This window comes from Salmo salar, chromosome ssa03, assembly GCF_905237065.1.
Source record: "Salmo salar chromosome ssa03, Ssal_v3.1, whole genome shotgun sequence".
NCBI classification, from domain to species: Eukaryota; Metazoa; Chordata; class Actinopteri; order Salmoniformes; family Salmonidae; genus Salmo; species Salmo salar.
Window position 1 is genome coordinate 14,591,240 of NC_059444.1, and position 18,157 is coordinate 14,609,396.

The window sequence follows — 18,157 nt, forward strand, 5'->3', positions numbered from 1 at the left end:
GAACGGAAATATATATTTTTTGCACATTCGTGACGACAAGTCCCGCGCGCTTCAGTACATTATGAGTAGCCTTCGGAATGCGCTAACAAGAAGGAACTATTGGGACATAAATTATTAACTTTTTCGAACAAAACTACATTTGTTGTGGACCTGGGATTCCTGGAAGTGCCTTCTGATGAAGATAATCAAAGGTAAGGGAATATTTACAATAGTATATTTGATTTTAGATGGTTCCAAGATGGCGCTAACATGTATCGCCTAGCCTATTTTTCTGAGCATACCACGTTGTTTATTGCAAAGTGTGATTTCCCAGTAAAGTTCTTTTTAAATCTGGCAATGCGGTTGCATTCACGAGATGTTAATCTATAATTCTTTGAATGACAATATTAAATTTTAACAATGTTTTCGACTAGTAATTTTGTAAATTGTAGCGCTGATTCACCGGAAGCATTTGAGGGAAAATATTTTCTGAACGTCACGCGCCGATGTAAAATGCTGTTTTTAATATATAAATATGAACTTTATCGAACAAAAAAATGCATGTATTGTGTAACATGATGTCCTAGGAGTATCATCTGATGAAGATTGTCAAAGATTAGTGCTGCATTTAGCTGTGTTTTGGGTATTTGTGATGCATCTAGTTGCTTTGAAAATGGCAGTGTGATTGTTTTTGGCAGGGTACTCTAACATAATCTAATGTTTTGCTTTTGCTGTAAAGCCTTTTTGAAATCGGACAACATGGTTCGATTCAGGAGAGGTGTATCTATAAAATGGTGTAAAATAGTCATATGTTTGAGAAATTGAAGTTATAGCATTTATGAGTTTTTTTATTTCGCGCGACGCGATTCCACTGGCTGTTGACTAGGGTGGGACGCAAGCGTCCCACGTTCCCAGACAGGTTAACACAGTGTCCAAAGAGGGGCCAGAAGTATACAGAATGGTGTCGTCTGCGTAGAGGTGGATCAGAGAATCACCAGCAGCAAGAGCGACATCATTGATGTATACAGAGAAGAGAGTCGGCCTGAGAATTGAACCCTGTGGCACCCCCATAGAGACTGCCAGAGGTCCGGACAACAGGCCCTCCGATTTGACACACTGAACTCTATCAGAGAAGTAGTTGGTAAACCAGGCGAGGCAATCATTTGAGAAACCAAGGCTGTCGAGTCTGCCAATAAGAATGTGGTGATTGACAGAGTCAAAAGCCTCGGCCAGGTCGATGAACACAGTAATGTCTCTTATCGATGGCGGTTAAGATAACGTTTAGGACCTTGAGCGTGGCTGAGGTGCACCCATGACCAGCTCTGAAACCAGATTGCATAGCGGAGAAGGTACGGTGAGATTCGAAATGGTCGGTAATCTGTTGGTTAACTTGGCTTTCGAAGACCTTAGAAAGACAGGGTAGGATAGATATAGGTCTGTAGCAGTTTGGGTCTGGAGTGTCACCCCCTTTGAAGAGGGGGATGACAGCTGCAGCTTTCCAATCTTTGAGAATCTCAGACGATACGAAAGAGGTTGAACAGGCTAGTAATAGGGGTTGCAACAACTTCGGCAGATAATTTTATAAAGATGGGGTCCAGATTGTCTAGCCCGGCTGATTTGTAGGGGTCCAGATTTTGCAGCTCTTTCAGAACATCAGCTATCTGGATTTGGGTGAAGGAGAAATGGTGGGGGCTTTGACGGGTTCCTGTGGAGGGTGCTGGGCAGTTGACCGGGGTAGGGGTAGAGAAATGCTTATACAATCAATTTGACTTTGGTTAAAAACAAATTTAACTTTCAGCTGAATTCACTACCCTAGTACTTTGTAAAGCAAAACATAATGCAAAATGTTTATTTCATAAACGTAATCATTTATTTGATTGGTAAATCTTTTGATAAACTGGGTAAATCAAGATGTAGTCTAGGTCTATTCACAGTGCATGCATTGAGTTGAGCTTGTTTTAGGACTTATTTTGTAGTGTTCTAGCCTGTATGGACATTGTTTTGCAAACTGTAATGAACAGTTTCAACATTTCTACATGCAGTGTTGCATTAATCAAGTGGGTTAACTTCTGTGCAGCATGAGTGGGGGCGCTAACAATGTAGCCCAGACAGCTCTAGCAATGAATGAGTAGGTGGCACAGGCACTCTGCTCTTTACTCTATAAAGGGGCTGCACTGATTGATAGTCTTAATCCTCTCAGTCACGTGAGACACATTTGACAGTAGTACTGAACGTAACAAATTCTAATGCCAAAAAGTGTATTTATTTATTGAAAAAGTACTTAAGTTTCAGTATACCGTGCAACACTAGCACAGAACCTGTGGAGACACATTATGCCTTGGATTTGTGGGATGTGACATGTAAAACTGAACCTCAATTCAAATTCCATTTCAGTGTTTTTTTTCCTCTCTTCGAACAGCTGGAGGCATGTGCTAACGGTGGTTTTAAAAACCAGGTGGAGCGAGGCAACGTGCACTGAGCTGAATTAGTGTAGAAATATGATTACATTACCTCTTCCCAGCAACCACTATAACAGAGATGGAGCAGCATAAAATGTAAAGAGCAACAGATGTTCTCCAGGGGTTAAAAGAAAAGGCATACTGTATCCTGATTCTATAGTTATGACTAGAAGATTCTATAGGACAGGACTATTCATAGCAGGATTAGGCTTCTCATATAGCAGCACCTATTCATAAAAAAAACGACTAATAACACAACTTTGTCTCTCGGTCTTGCTCATAGCATATGTTCAATAAACGGTGTAAACTGACTCAGACACCGCTTTGAGTTGTTTCTCACAGAAACAGTTGAGTCAAAACAGAACATTCCAGCCAGTGTGCACATCAGCGTTCTCTAATCAAAGTTACTCAACACAAACACACTCAATCCCCAGAAAAGCACCAGATATGACTGCTGCCACGCACAACTGATTGACACCTATGAAGAAGCTGGTCATCCCACAGTGTGTAGTCTTAGCCTAGACTTTAGTCCTGAAATGAGGACTGTGAACAAGTCTGTAAAGGAAAGACCGAGGTCTTGCCTAGGCTAGAATTTAAGCATAAAACATGTGCACATCATTTAGAGCTAAATATACAGTTGCTAGTGAAAGTCTACACACCCCCTTGGAAACTCACCACCTCTTGGAAAGCCGTTCTGGTGTGTCTGTGGCATGTGAGTATATGTCCTGCTGAAAACCTAAAACCTTATTTTTCAGAAGACTACGGCAGGGTTAGGCGGTATCCAGATTTTCATACGTCATACTGTTTATGTACCATACACAGTATTACTGGAAGTGCATACAAACACGCATACAAATCGGCGTGATAATATATTAGAATAAAAAGCTCCACAAAACATGAATTATGGTCTTTTAAATTATTTTAAATCTTAATAATAAACAGGGCTAGATCATGGAAGTAAATGCCCTTCGCTGTGCTTCAAGCATTGCGCTGTTTATGACTTCAACCTGGGTGGGTATAATTTGTGGAACGATCCAACAGGAATCTATTCCAAAAACTTCGTATATAACAAGGTTCCCAAAAAACAACGCATACAAAATTGTATAGCGGCAGAATAAGATACCGGGTAGGGAGTGGTCTATTTCATTGCGTTTTTCACTCATCACGTTTATTCCGAAAAATGTCTGTCCTCACATGTCCGTTTGCCTATGGACAAACATTAAGAATAAGCTACGTGGTGAGTTGTTGCCTATTCGGCAGCTAGTTAGCTAGGTTTGTATGCATTGCTACTTTGTATGCATTGTTGGTTGGCAACCTTTTACTTTACGTTTTTTGGAACAGATTCCTGTTGGAACGTTCCACAAATTATACCCACCCCCTCAAGCCTATCAACTCCCAAGATTAGGCTGGTGTAACCGATGTGAAATGGCTAGCTAGTTAGCCGTGTGCACGCTAATAGCGTTTCAAACGTCACTCGCTCTGAGACTTGGAGTAGTTGTTTCCCTTCCTCTGCATAGGTAACGCTGCTTCGAGGGTGGCTGTTGTCGATGTGTTCCTGGTTTGAGCCCAGGTAGGAGCGAGGAGAGGGACGGAAGCTATACTGTTACACTGGCAATACTAAAGTGCTTATAAGAACATCCAATAGTCAAAGGTATATGAAATACAAATCGTATAGAGAGAAGTAGTCCTATAATTCCTATAATAACTACAACCTAAAACTTCTTAACTGGGAATATTGAAGACTCATGTTAAAAGGAACCACTAGCTTTCATATGTTCCCATGTTCTGAGCAAGGCACTTAAACATTAGCTTTTTTACATGGCACATATTGCACTTTTACTTTCTTCTCCAACACTTTGTTTTGCATTATTTAAACCAAATTGAACATGTTTCATTATTTATTTGAGGCTAAATTGATTTTATTGATGTATTAAGTTAAAATAAGTGTTCATTCAGTATTGTTGTAATTGTCATTACAAAAAAGTTTTTTTTATTATTTTTTTATTTATTAAATAAATCGGCATCGGCTTTTTTGGTCCTCCAATAATCGGTATCGGCGTTGAAAAATCATAATCGGTCGACCTCTAATAGCAAGAGAAAATGTCAAAAGAAAAAAAAAAAGTCAAAAATATCAAAAGAATAATGTACAGAGAGATGTGTGTTAATCTTACCATCTTTTCCTAATACCAAGCCAGTGTGTCTTATTTTCAATGAAAATGTTGCTGTTTACAAAGACTTCAATCTCAGAAATCTTTTTGAATCTAAGCATGGAACTTTCAAAGTGGCCTTCCTGCCCCAGACAGAGGCCTGACACAGAAACATTGAAGCGTTAAGTGCAAGCTACACACACAGCTTTTTGGCCTGACATATTCTGTCACTTAAAATGGGTTAAATCTGCAGTTACATGGAAAACAGTCGTGGGCATGGTGGAAAAACGTGAGGCCTTTAAGAAGTTTGAGTTGTTCGATTTGGACTTTCCATCTGGAAAGCTACTTGCACTTCAGCACATCAGGGATGTGCTCAGGAGTGCCGAATCCTTGTGTGCGTTTTGGGTGGCATGCTCAGAGGAATACAGCACAATAAAGAAACTTGTATTTTGTGTGCTAACAACGTTTGGATCGACTTACACCTGCAAGTACTCATTTTCCTCTATGAACACAATATAGACTCACGACAGGAACCGGCATTCACATAAGTCAATCGAGGACTGCCTGCCCATCAAAATCACACCCATCTCACGCGTCAACTTTTCCCATTGAGTAAGTCACTTAGTAGCCTATATGACTATATTTAGTAAATACAAACATTATTGTGAGTGGGTCTCAAGCTGACAGTAATTTCTGTTTGTTTTGTCGTTAATTTGCAGGCTATCCCGATCAAGACATCGCTTTTTTCTTTAAATTATTGTTTTATGTAGGATGCTACATTTTTAGCCAGGTGCAATTGTAAATAGGCCTTAAAAAAAATCCCACTTAGTGTGTGTGTATATATATATATATATATATTTGTTTTTTTATTATTATTGTGAAAAATGGTGTTGAGCCTCATAACTTAACTGGCTGAGGTAGGCTATTTTATATAGACCTAGGCTCGGAAGAAATGGACTCCATTTAAGCCCCCTTGTTGTTTGTAAAGTCTAATTAAAATGAAGATTGTTGAAAGGAATTACTCGACTGGTATAGTTTTTTCCCCCCCCATCTGTTGCTGTGCAAAAAAAAGTTAAAGTTAACTTTATTTTCAGCACCAGGCGCTGTTCACCTATTGATTGCGCTGCGGTTGAAGCATTACGTTTCAGCACCACAAAATGGTCCGCTGCCCCCTTTACTGGCTGACAGCATCCTGCAATCAAAATGTAACTTTTACATTATTTAGGTAGGGTAACTTCCTTCTTGGGACATAGAGAGCGAGACAAACAGACAGTCTCGCAAAAAGAAGCATTCTGGCGTTCTAACTACCCGTTATTCAAAGTGCTCTGAACAAATTAACGGAATCGTTCACAAACACTGGCACATTCTAAGATCCGATGACAGTATTGGTAATGTGATTTCGGATCCTCCCTTGGTCGTATTCTCGCGGGGCATTAATCAATAGGTAAACTCTGATTTACCACCCCAAGATATCCCTGCCCAACATCTATTTGCGCCCCTACTGGATGGAAACTACATGTGTAATGGCTGTGCTCAATGCAATGGCACTCAAACTCCCCCAAACATGGAAACAGATCCCAATCAAAGGTGTTATCACATGCTCCACTAAGGAAGTTATTTATCTTAAAACTTGTCCTTGTGGTAAAAATGTGTGGGTCAAACAAAATGCGAATTAAAAGTACGAATCTCGGAGCACCATTAGGTGCAAAAACTCGACTTACCCAGTTGCGGCCCACTTTTAGGAAGCAAACCACTCGATTTCCTCCCTACGTTATATTGGCATCGAACATGTCACCCTCCCTAGGAGAGTGGGTAACCTCGACAATTTGGTAAAACAAGAGGCTGCCTGGATCTTTAATTTAAAGACCCCTGCTCCCTTTGGTCTCAACGTAGACCTTGATCTGAAGCCATTCTTGTGATTATTGTGATTTTGCTATTCATTGTAAATGTTTGTAGGCTTATGAAGCCAAATTGTATCTATGATCGTATGCTATCCATTTGTGTTTTTTTGTATGCAATTTTAATATATGACAATTAACCAATGATCAGGCCACACCCGGCCATGATTACAGACACCTGTGTGTCCTTTGACACTATATAAACTAGTCACCCCGCAGCGTTTGTCATTATACCCTGATGAAGACAGCTTGTCTGTTGAAACGTTGGATATTAGGTTATTCGATTATTGCATCTGAGCTCCTAGAGTGTGCGGCTCTCCTTTAATTTTTCTTTGTTGAACACACTGTGTTCAACAAAGACATGAAAATGTATAATTGTTTGTGTTATTAGTTTAAGCAGACTGTCTATTGTCAGTCGCAAATAACCGCCATCGATAAGAGACATTACTGTGCAGCCGTATTCATCGACCTTGCCCAGGCTTTCGACTCTGTCAATCACCACATTCTTATTGGCAGACTCGACAGCCTTGGTTTCGCAAATGATTGCCTCGCCTGGTTTACCAACTACTTCTCTGATAGAGTTCAGTGTGTCAAATCGGAGGGCCTGTTTTCCGGACCTCTGGCAGTCTCTATGGGGGTGCCACAGGGTTCAATTCTCGGGCTGACTCGCTTCTCTGTATACATCAATGATGTCGCTCTTGCTGCTGGTGATTCTCTGATCCACCTCTACGCAGACGACACCATTCTGTATACTTCTGGCCCCTCTTTGGACACTGTTAACTAACCTCCAGACAAGCTTCAATGCCATACAACTCTCCTTCCGTGGCCTCCAACTGCTCTTGAATGCAAATAACACTAAATGCATGCTATTCAATCGATCACTGCCCGCACCTGCTTGCCTGTCCAGCATCACTACTCTTGACGTCTCTGTCTTAGAATACGTGGACAACTACCTAGGTGTCTGGTTAGACTGTAAACTCTCCTTCCAGACTCACATTAAGCATCTAAGCATCTCCAATCCAAAATTAAATCTAGAATCGGCTTCCTGTATCGCAACAAAGCATCCTTCACTCATGCTGCCAAACATACCCTCGTAAAACTGACCATCCTACCGATCCTCAACTTCAGCGATGTCATCTATAAAATAGCCTCCAACACTCTACTCAACAAATTGGATGCAGTCTATCACAGTGCCATCCGTTTTGTCACTAAAGCCCCATACACTACCCACCACTGCGATCTGTACGCTCTCGTTGGTTGGCCCTCGCTTCATACTCGTCGCCAAACCCACTGGCTATAGGTTATTTACAAGTCTCTGCTAGGTAAAGACCCGTCTTATCTCAGCTCACTGGTCACCATAGCAGCACCCACTCGTAGCACGTGCTCCAGCAGGTATATCTCACTGGTCACCCCCAAAGCCAATTCCTCCTTCGGTCGTCTTTCCTTCCAGTTCTCTGCTGCCAATGACTGGAACGAACTGCAAAAATCTCTGAAGCTGGAGACTCGTATCTCCCTCACTAGCTTTAAGCACCAGCTGTCAGAGCAGCTCACAGATCACTGCACCTGTACATAGCCCATCTGTAAATAGCCCATCTATCTACCTCATCCCCATACGGTATTTATTTATCTATCATGCTCCTTTGCACCCAGTATCTCTACTTGCACATTCATCTTCTGCACATCTACCATTCCAGTGTTTCATTGCTATATTGTAATTAATTCGCCACCATGGCCTATTTATTGCCTTAACCTCTATGGGCTAGGCGGGACGAATTCGTCCCACCTACGTAACAGCCACCTGTATCCAGTGGCGCGATTTTTGAATCGTTTGAAATACTATTACTTCAATTTCTCAAACATATGACTATTTTACAGCTATTTAAAGACAAGACTCTCGTTTATCTAACCACACTGTCCGATTTCAAAAAGGCTTTACAACGAAAGCAAAACATTAGATTATGTCAGGAGAGTGCCCAGCCAGAAATAATCAGACACCCATTTTTCAAGCTAGCATATAATGTCACCAAAAACCCAAACCACAGCTAAATGCAGCACTAACCTTTTATGATCTTCATCAGATGACACACCTAGGACATTATGTTATACAATACATGCATGTCTGTTCAATCAAGTTCATATTTATATCAAAAAACAGCTTTTTACATTAGCATGTGACGTTCAGAAAAAGCATACCCCCTGCAAACTTCCGGGGAATTTACTAACAGTTTGCTAAATTACTCACGATAAACGTTCACAAAAAGCATAACAATTATTTTAAGAATTATAGATACATTACTCCTCTATGCACTCGATATGTCCGATTTTAAAATAGCTTTTCGGATGAAGCACATTTTGCAATATTCTAAGTACATAGCCCAGCCATCACGGCTAGCTATTTAGACACCCAGCAAGTTTAGCCTTCACCATAATCACATTTCCTATAAGAAAAATGTTCTTACCTTTCCTGTTCTTCGTCAGAATGCACTCCCAGGACTTCTACTTCAATAACAAATGTAGGTTTGGTCCAAAATAATCCATCGTTATATCCGAATAGCGGCGTTTTGTTCGTGCGTTCTAGACACTATCAGAATGGTAATCCACGGTCGTGCGCATGGCGCATGGCGTGACAAAAAATGTCTAAATATTCCATTACCGTACTTTCGAAGCATGTCAACCGCTGTTTAAAACCAATTTTTATGCCATTTATCTCGTAGAAAGCGATAATATTCCGACCGGGAATCTGCAATAAACTAAACAGCCTAATGAAAATACTCCACGGGGGGGCTAATTGCGACGCGCCTCATTCCATTGTCACCTAATGGGACACTTGAATAAGGCGATAATCTGTTTCAGCCTGAGGCTGCCTCGTCAACCTTCATGATTTTCCCGGCTTCTGAGAGCCTATTGGAGCCCTGGGAATTGTCACGTTACAGCTAAGATCCTTACTCTTCAATAAACAGATGCAAGACGCACGACTCCTTGTCAAACAGGCCACTTCCTGCATGAAACCTTGTCAGGTTTTTGCCTGCCATAGGAGTTCTGTTATACTCACAGACACCATTCAAACAGTTTTAGAAACTTTAGGGTGTTTTCTATCCAAACCTGAAGAATAATATGCATATTCTAGCTTCTGAGTTGGTGTAGGAGGCAGTTAAAAATGGGCACATATTTTTTCCAAAATTCTCAATACTGCCCCCTAGCCCAAACAGGTTAACTCACCTCATTTGCACTCACTGTATATAGACTTGTTCTCTTTTTTTCTACTGTATGTTTTGTTTATTCCATGCGTAACTCTGTTGTTGTATGTGTCGAATTGCTATGCTTTATCTTGGCTAGGTCGCAGTTGCAAGTGAGAACTTGTTCTTAACTAGCCTACCTGGTTAAATAAAGTTGAAATAAAACAATTTAAAAAATAGTGACTTCGATGAAGATCAGATCAAATGTTATGACAAATTTCTGCATAAATCCAGGTAATTCCAAAGGGTTCACATACTTTTTCTTTCCACTGTATTTAGAATGCAAGGCACACTTAACCAGCATTGTTACCACAGCATTCTGCAGCGATACGCCATCCCATCTGGTTTGCGCTTAGTGGGACTATCACTTGTTTTCCAACAGGACAATGACCCAAAACACACCTCCAGGCTATTTGACCAAGGGGAGTGCTGCGTCAGATGACCTGGCCTCCACAATCACCCGACCTCAACCAAATAGATATGGTTTGGGATGAGTTGAACCGTAGAGTAAAGGAAAAGCAGCCAACAAGTGCTCAGCATGTGTGGGAACTCCTTCAAGACTGTTTGAAAAGCATTCCCCATGAACCTGGTTGAGAGAATGCCAAGAGTGTGCAAAGCTGTAATCAAGGCAAAAGGTGGCTACTTTAAAGAATCTGTAATATAAAATATATTTTGATTTGTTGAACAATTTGTTTTGGTTACTACATGATTCTATATGTTATTTCATAGTTTTGATGTCTTAACTATTATTCTACAATGTAGAAAATAGTAAAAATAAAGAAAAACACTTGAATGAGGAGCTGTGTCCAAATTGGCACTGTATATCAATAACATTAGGTACAGCAGGAGTTTTCGTAAGACAGCTTTATAAATGTACAGCCTTATATGCTCTCGTTGACGCAAGCAACACTGAACCATGTATGAGAGCACCAGCTGTTCCAGACGACAGTGATCGCACTTGCCCCGTAGCCAATGCTAGTAAGACCTTTGAAACAGGTTAACGTTCCCAAGGTCGTGGGACCACACAGAATACCAGGACGCGTACTCAGAGCAAGGGCTGACCATCTGGCAAGTGTCTTTATTGACATTTTCAACCTCTACCTGACCCGGTCTGTAATACTAACTTGTTTCAAGTAGACCGCCAATAGTCCCCATGCCCAAGAATGCCAAGGTAACCTGCCTAAATGACTATTGCCCTGTAGCACTCAAATCTATAGCCATGAAATGCTTTGAAAGGCTGGTCATGGCTCACAACACCATCATCCCAGACACCCTGGACCAACTCCAATTCCCAACAGATCATGCAATCTCTATTGCACTCCATAATTCCCTCACCAAACCGGGTCTCCTGCTAGCGATGGAAATTAGGCTATTGACTGTTTTAACGATGCATCTTTCCTCCAATGGCCAAAGATGTAACATGCGTTTCCAGAAACACCGCGCAGAGAGAACAGTGCATCGTCGGAGCATGTGTCGATACTGAGGGGATCAAAAGAAAGGCAGCTGCTCTCTGATCAGCTTTCTCAATTAAAATCTTACCTTAACATTAGAAATATTTCACAATACTGACGACTGATCAACCATTACATTTTTATACATTGCTTGTTTGAATTAATTGCAAAGACATTGGCAACTTTGTACTTGTAGTCAACTTCGTTCTGAAGTTATCGGTGGTCACAGTGAGACAAACCATGTGATTCTATGTTAAGCGGATATCTTGCGTATAAAGTGACACGTAAGGGCAAAAAAAGCATCAAACAACGCACTTAGCTGTTCTTCGAGTGGTCTGATGCAGGCGTTAGATTATAAGCATTTTCAAGTGAATTTTATTAACTATGGTTTTGGGAAACAGCTCAGAGATTTACGATGCTCCTATGAAGGTTCTAACGATTAACTTAGCCTTAAGATGCTTTGGAAAACCAGGCCCTGAACAGTACCTATATATAGTACCTATATATAACCTGATTAAGGAAACTAGGCGTATGTCGCAAGTCACAACTTCACAGGAGAGCTGTTTGAACGTAATTATTTTTAACCAAAATGCATTTTTTGGCAGAAATGCCTTCTCTAACATGTGAACTTTCATGTGCCTTAATATCAAATTTGTATGCCATCTGTAAATATGAATAAAATTGTTAAATTACGAGCACAGTTGGTTTAGCCCCAGAAAGAGAGAGCAATCTTCCCGCTAGCCATGATTGGCTGAGATATTGAGTGGGCTGGACATGCCGAGATGGGTTTGAATTGGTCTATCACATAGCACGTGTCTTTCTATTGGAGCTGGTCAGTATGTCTAGGTAATTGTGTCAAACGCGGCTTTAAAAAAAAAAAATATTGCGTAGTAAAACTGCATAAACTTAATGTCAAGTTAAAGTGTACTTTTAGCTAGCTAACGTTAGCTCTGCTAGGGTGAGTAAAATGGTCAGAGTGAGGTGTTCTCTCATTATGTGTCTGGGAGTAGCTAGCCAATGTTAGCTTGGGTGCTTGACTGTAGTTGTGGGGTCAGAGCTTTCGGAACAACCCTACTTATTGGCCAGAGTGTCCAGTGTGCTCTCTGAACGCGAAACCACAGAGCGATAGGGCGAGTAATGTTCAGTGAGCTGTGCTCGCTCTCTTAGATGTCTGGAAGTAGCTGGCAAGTTAGTACAGAACGGTTGGATCAACCCTTAAAGAGATGGGTGGGGCTAAGGCTTAAGAGGGTGTGAATAATGCTGAATGGGTGTAGACAAAGAAGGGCTCTCCAATAGTAGTACCAAAACATTGAAAGACGGTTCTCTCAAAAGTGAGTTTATAAATTGATGAACTTTCAAAGCAGAATTACTTTCCCATTGTTTCCTAAAATGCAGTGTATGATATACAATTTTGTAGCGCTGAGTCTCTACTTTTATCCAATGTAAAAAATAAAAATGAAATTCAAATGTTGCTACATAAAACCGAATCCAGGTGGTGAGTCACATAAGAATGCTGTTCATTGACTACAGCTCAGCACTTGAGTATCATAGTCCCCTCCAAACTCATCACTAAGCTCAGGACCCTGGGACTGAACACCTCCCTGAACACCTGGATCCTGGACTTCCTTACTGGCCACCCCAAAGCTGTGAGGGTAGGCAACAACACATTTACCACGCTGACCAACTACACGTTTCATCCATGAGTGCGTGGCTGTGCACAACTCCAACATCAAGCTGGCACACACACACACACTTCTGCTACAACTGTCTATTATCTATACTGTTGCCTACAGGGCTCTAAGCTGACCCTTTTTACAAGGAGCACATGTGAAGAAGAAAAAAAATGTAGGCATACAACATTTAGGAGAACAATTACAAATATTTGGGGTATTAAAGCTAGAATAACTACATTTTTCTAGGCGCACTGGTGCTCCAAAATAAAAATTCCAGGTCGCACATCAAAATATGTAGGCGCATATGCGAGTAAAATGGTCGCACTGTATGAGAATGACAAATCTATAACACATTTCTATGTGAATTTGGTCGGGTCGCCCAAAAAGTTACATATTACAGCTTTAATACAGGGAGTAGCTACTGGGTAATGTTGATGTAATGGTTACGAGGGAGAACTACAGGGAGAGGATATTCACCCAACCTTAGATAAAGTACCTGATGATTAACGTTACTATAGTTCTTGACTGCCAGTCTAACGTCAGAGCCATAAGCAACTCGCTAGCTGCCTGGTTTGTTGGCTGGTTCGCCTTGCTAGCACGTAGGGAAAATAACGGTATTGTTTGGTCCCATAATCCCATTTCGCTATACAGAATGCAGCCGTTTTGCAATACAAACATCAATGCATATAGTAAACTTAGCTAGCTAGTTAGACAAATTTGATTTCCCTGACAGTCGAGTTATCAAGACAATTCAAAAACGTTTGTATCCACCAAAACTCACAACAAAGATAAGACGGCGGATAGCTAACTTCTTATAACTAGTTACTGTAGCTAACAGTAACAGGTTAAATTGGCACTCCTGCTAACCTGGAAATCGCGGTTGGGTTTTGTGCAGTTTCTATGCCTTAAAGATTGAACGTTAGCTAGCTATCGAAATCACCACAACCAAGGGTTAGGAACGACGAATGTAAACTGGATACACGATTGAGTAATTTACAAAAACATAGCTAGCTACCTAGGTTAGCTACTTTAGATAGCTGGCTAGAAGACGACAATGAGATGGATTGGAAACAATGCAAGATAGCGGTTGTCTAAGATAAACTGGATAACGTTAACTAGCTAGCAGACGTTACAACGTAGCTAGCCAGACAACATTCACCACAACGTCGTATAAAAACAGGACGTTCTCAAAACGTAGAGTAGGCTACAAAAAAAACATTCGTTTTAATGTTTATGGTAGTTACCTTATCGTCCCTTTTTCAGAACTGCCTCTTGTAGAAAAGGCTAGACGTAGCTAGCGCTAGTTTAAAAAACGAAAAGGTCGCAACCGTATTGCCCCTACTTTTCCGACCATCATCATGAGAACTGCTAGCTGAAGATGTTCGAGAATCACCCTCCCATATTGCTCGCGCCCCTTCTCTTCTCTCCAAGCAACTCTGACTCAATGGTAGGTCTGTCACATGGTTATGTTGCGTTTGCGATTATCTCCAGTACTTCAATTGAGTTGAATGCTTGAATGCACCTTTTCATTTGTTCAAACCTTCACGTGGCACTCTCCCAGTCAGCTTTTACATTATATTCGGCCGTTGCGTGTGCAATGTTTGCAGTTTGCCTTTATGTACCCGATGGTAGCATCAAAATCCTTTCATTGTCCCCATCGTCCTTTCAACGTTTTAGCTATCTAACTGGATGGTTCACGTGGAACAATAGAGATTTAATGTATTTGTTGCATTGTAGCCTACACTATCTATAGCTTTTGCTTGACATGCACATATTTTGTTACCATACAAAATGTCAATTATAAACAGGTCTGTTCTGGCAGTTGTTAAATACACCATTATTTGCCATTAGAAATGTATGGCAATGTATTGCCTTTTTAAATCGACCCTCAACTACAGAGAGGGTAGGCCTATGATTTGAGAGATGGCCTAGTTGATTCAAAAATGTCTCTGTGCTTTCACATTGTGGTTTCCTGCTCACACAACTTACTTCTTGAGATAGACTTCAGAAATTCTCATGTCAAAACCTTTTAGAGAAATACCAATGGACATAGATCTATGCGTTACTGTAGCTAAGGGCCACAGCATAGGCTATTTGACCAAATGTTGCTGCTGGCACAGATTGTTGGAGCTCAGGATATCTATACTCTCACCTGCTCGGATTACACTCCTAATTCAGTTATCCTCTGAGCAGCCAAGTGATGTATGTGACATTTATAGGCCCATCCTATATTGGGCTCAGGGCCAGGATGAAAAAGGCATCTGCTCTGCCCTATGATGTATAGTAATATCACACACTGATCTATTAATATTGAATCAGTCAAGAAACACAATCTGGACATCCAATGTTTTCCATCAGGGCCAGCCAGATTAGTGAGAGGATATAGGCACTTGTGTCCAACAACATGTTAACATATCAGAGCTGCCCTCATGAGAGTGTTCTCTGTTGGCAGGCAGATAATGCCCTCTACTACTGCTCAGTTACCTCAGCATCATCCATTAAACATCCATCTCCATCCATAGAACATGAAATATTTGCTGAACAGGGCTTACACAAAATTGCCCCAATTGAAGGTGGTTTGCAACAAGTTTACTATAAGATCACCTGACTGTTAATGTTCATTGAGAATGCGCTACATGTAGTCTCCATTATACATGTACAATAGTTAATTTCCTTGCTAAAATTACATTTCAAAAATCTCTCTTCAAAATGGCCCTAGATGTGACCACAGGGCAAGCATCGAGATGGCCGATTGCAGTTAATTTAAATGTGAGCGGGTTCAGCTTAATTTATAAGCAGCCATATGCAAGCCACTGTATAATATAACTATACAATTAATCCTAGAAGGAATGTATGCTTTGGCAACATTCATGACTCATGCTCATGCTCCGTAACCCTACTTTTCATCACATGATCTTGGGAGAGCATCATCATCTTCAATGTATTTTTTTACTCTCAAAATAGGCTTTCTTTTTAGGCTGGCCTGTAATAGTGACATATTGTCGTCCTGAGTGGTGGATCCCTGTCTCTTGACAAGAGAGATTTATCTGACAGCATAGTCACACAGATTACATGCTTCAGTATAAGCCACTCCAGAGGCTTAAAAGCGTGAGGGGATCATTCGGTTTACTTTCTTTCCACTTTAAAGTTGAACGGTAAGTTCAATCTCATGTGTTACTATTATTAGTTGCGTAGGTTTACTTTTATGTAATCCTCAATGCTGTGGCTTAGAAAGTTGTCTATGGCTTCTAGCTGTCCCTCCCTGTATTTCAGGCTTAACAAATGCCCTGTGGTTTCACACCCAAATTATGCTACTAACTACTATTGGTATTTACTAACGTCCTTTAGCAATGGTTTACTGCAACAAATTCTTTACTTTTCCTCCCACTTCAAAAAATGACATGACATAACTTACACCCCCCCCCAAGACAACAACACAGATCTTGCCTCCTTTAAAATGTAGAACGGCAACTTAGTAGTTTAAAATGTAGAAATGACAGTGGACCATCAGTCTAAAATAAATGTGGATCTAATCTTACCTTTTTATCTTTTTTTCAGATAAAACATGTAGTAGGTGCACATATCCAGCAGCAACACTTGTACAGCACCACCAACTCACAGCCATCTAGTTAGTAGACCTCTTGGAAGATGATCAGAGACTGTATAAAAAAAGCTGTGTGTTTTCTCCCAAAGCTGAGTGAACAAAAAGCTTTTTCTCTCTAGCCGCTGTCTCTTGACATTTGGGCCAAGTTCTCTCAGCATGATAGACATTTGTCCCAGGGCTTTCATGGGGTTTGAGAGTGCCTTCTTTAATTGCATAATGCCCCCTTATGTTTCCTACGATCAACATCTCAGAAGATGTAAGATTCTTTTATGAAAGCTGTTACATCATTTAGAGATTAAATTGAGATCTTTGAACTATGATCTTTGAACCTACAACCATCTGTTGACAAGCTATACTCTCTACACAACAGACTCCCTAAAAGAGATTCTCCAATATTTTTGTATACTTTTTAGCCAGTAGTTCTGCAAGTAGCACTCACAAGCCAAAATTGGCCCCTGAAAATTGAGTACTATGTCACATGCGTGCAGATATGTATAGCACGTCATTGCTCTCTGTCTTGCTCTGCTGTGTGTGCATTTTACTAGCTGTCACTCAAATGGCAAGGGCTAGAACTCACATTTCTACAAGGCTGGGCCACTTGGAGGGAAATGATGGGAATATGGAGCAGCACAGCTTCCATTTTGTGGCTAATTGAGTTAAAACAGTAATTCTGCTCATAGATTATGCATGTATGAACTACACACTGACACATCCAGCACAAAGCGGGAGGTTAAAAAAATACTTTGTATATTTTACTTTATAAGGACTGAATGCTAAGGCTACCAAGCTTGCTAGGACATGGAGATACAACTTCAATTAGTACTGACGTGTGAAGCGAGAGGTGTCGAAGCCTTTGAGCCCAACAAATGGCAGGCTACCCCACCCAAACCCAGAGGCCTTGAAGACCCCTCCTGTTGTTCAGAGACTGGCATTTTCTACAACAAATCTGCCTCCAGAAATAACAGCTTCTCCCAAGTGGGTGTGACTCCTACTCCTGTTGCCTGAGGCACTGCTGCTTGGATTCCACCTGGCGATCTGTTCACTGTCTGCCCCGGTTGTCTCCCCCTGTCTGGTACAGGTATCCGAAAGGCCAACGTTAGTTACTTTAAGGAGCAGTTCTCTCTGTGGGCCTAACCCCACGAAGTTCTGGAAAACAGTTAAAGACCTAGAGAATAAACTCTCCTCCTCACAGTTGCCCATGTCCCTTAAAGTTGATGTGGTTGTTACTGACAAGAAGCACATGGCTGAGCTCTTTAATCACCACTTCATTAAGTCAGGATTCCTATTTGACTCAGCTATGTCTCCTTGCCCGTCCAACATTTCCTCATCTTCCACCCCTTCTAATGCGACTATCCCCGATGCTTCTCCCTCTTTTTCCCCTGCCCCTCTACAAAATTTCTCCCTGCAGGCAGTCATTGAGTCGGAGGTGCTACTGAAACTTGACCCCAAAAAAACATTTGGGTCAGATGGTTTAGACCCTTTCTTCTTTAAAGGTTGCTGCCCCTATCATTGCCAAACCTATATCCAACCTTTTTAACCTGTCTCTCCTTTCTGGGGAGGTTCCCATTGCTTGGAAGGCAGCCACGGTTCGTCCTTTATTTAACGGGGGAGATCAAGCTGATCCTAACTGTTATAGGCCTATTTCCACTTTGCCCTGTTTATCAAAGGTTTTGGAAAAACTTGTCAATAATCAACTCAACATTGACGTCT

At 41.1% G+C, this 18,157-nt stretch overlaps 1 protein-coding gene across 6 annotated transcripts in view; it reads right to left on the reverse strand.

Moving 5' to 3' along the window:
• LOC106598945 (CMP-N-acetylneuraminate-beta-1,4-galactoside alpha-2,3-sialyltransferase) overlaps nucleotides 1–16,516 on the reverse strand; it is an 82,182-nt gene extending 65,666 nt beyond the window's left edge. For 3 of the 6 annotated variants that reach the window (XM_045714533.1, XM_014189977.2, XM_014189974.2), the window contains exon 1: nucleotides 14,088–14,342. The gene's annotated coding sequence lies outside the window, so the exon portion shown is untranslated. Of the gene's footprint in view, nucleotides 1–8,942; nucleotides 8,964–14,087; nucleotides 14,343–16,382 lie in introns of those variants that run through there. The other 3 variants (XM_045714532.1, XM_045714530.1, XM_045714531.1) reach the window with 2 other exon arrangements.
• Between the last annotated feature and the right edge of the window lie 1,641 nt (nucleotides 16,517–18,157).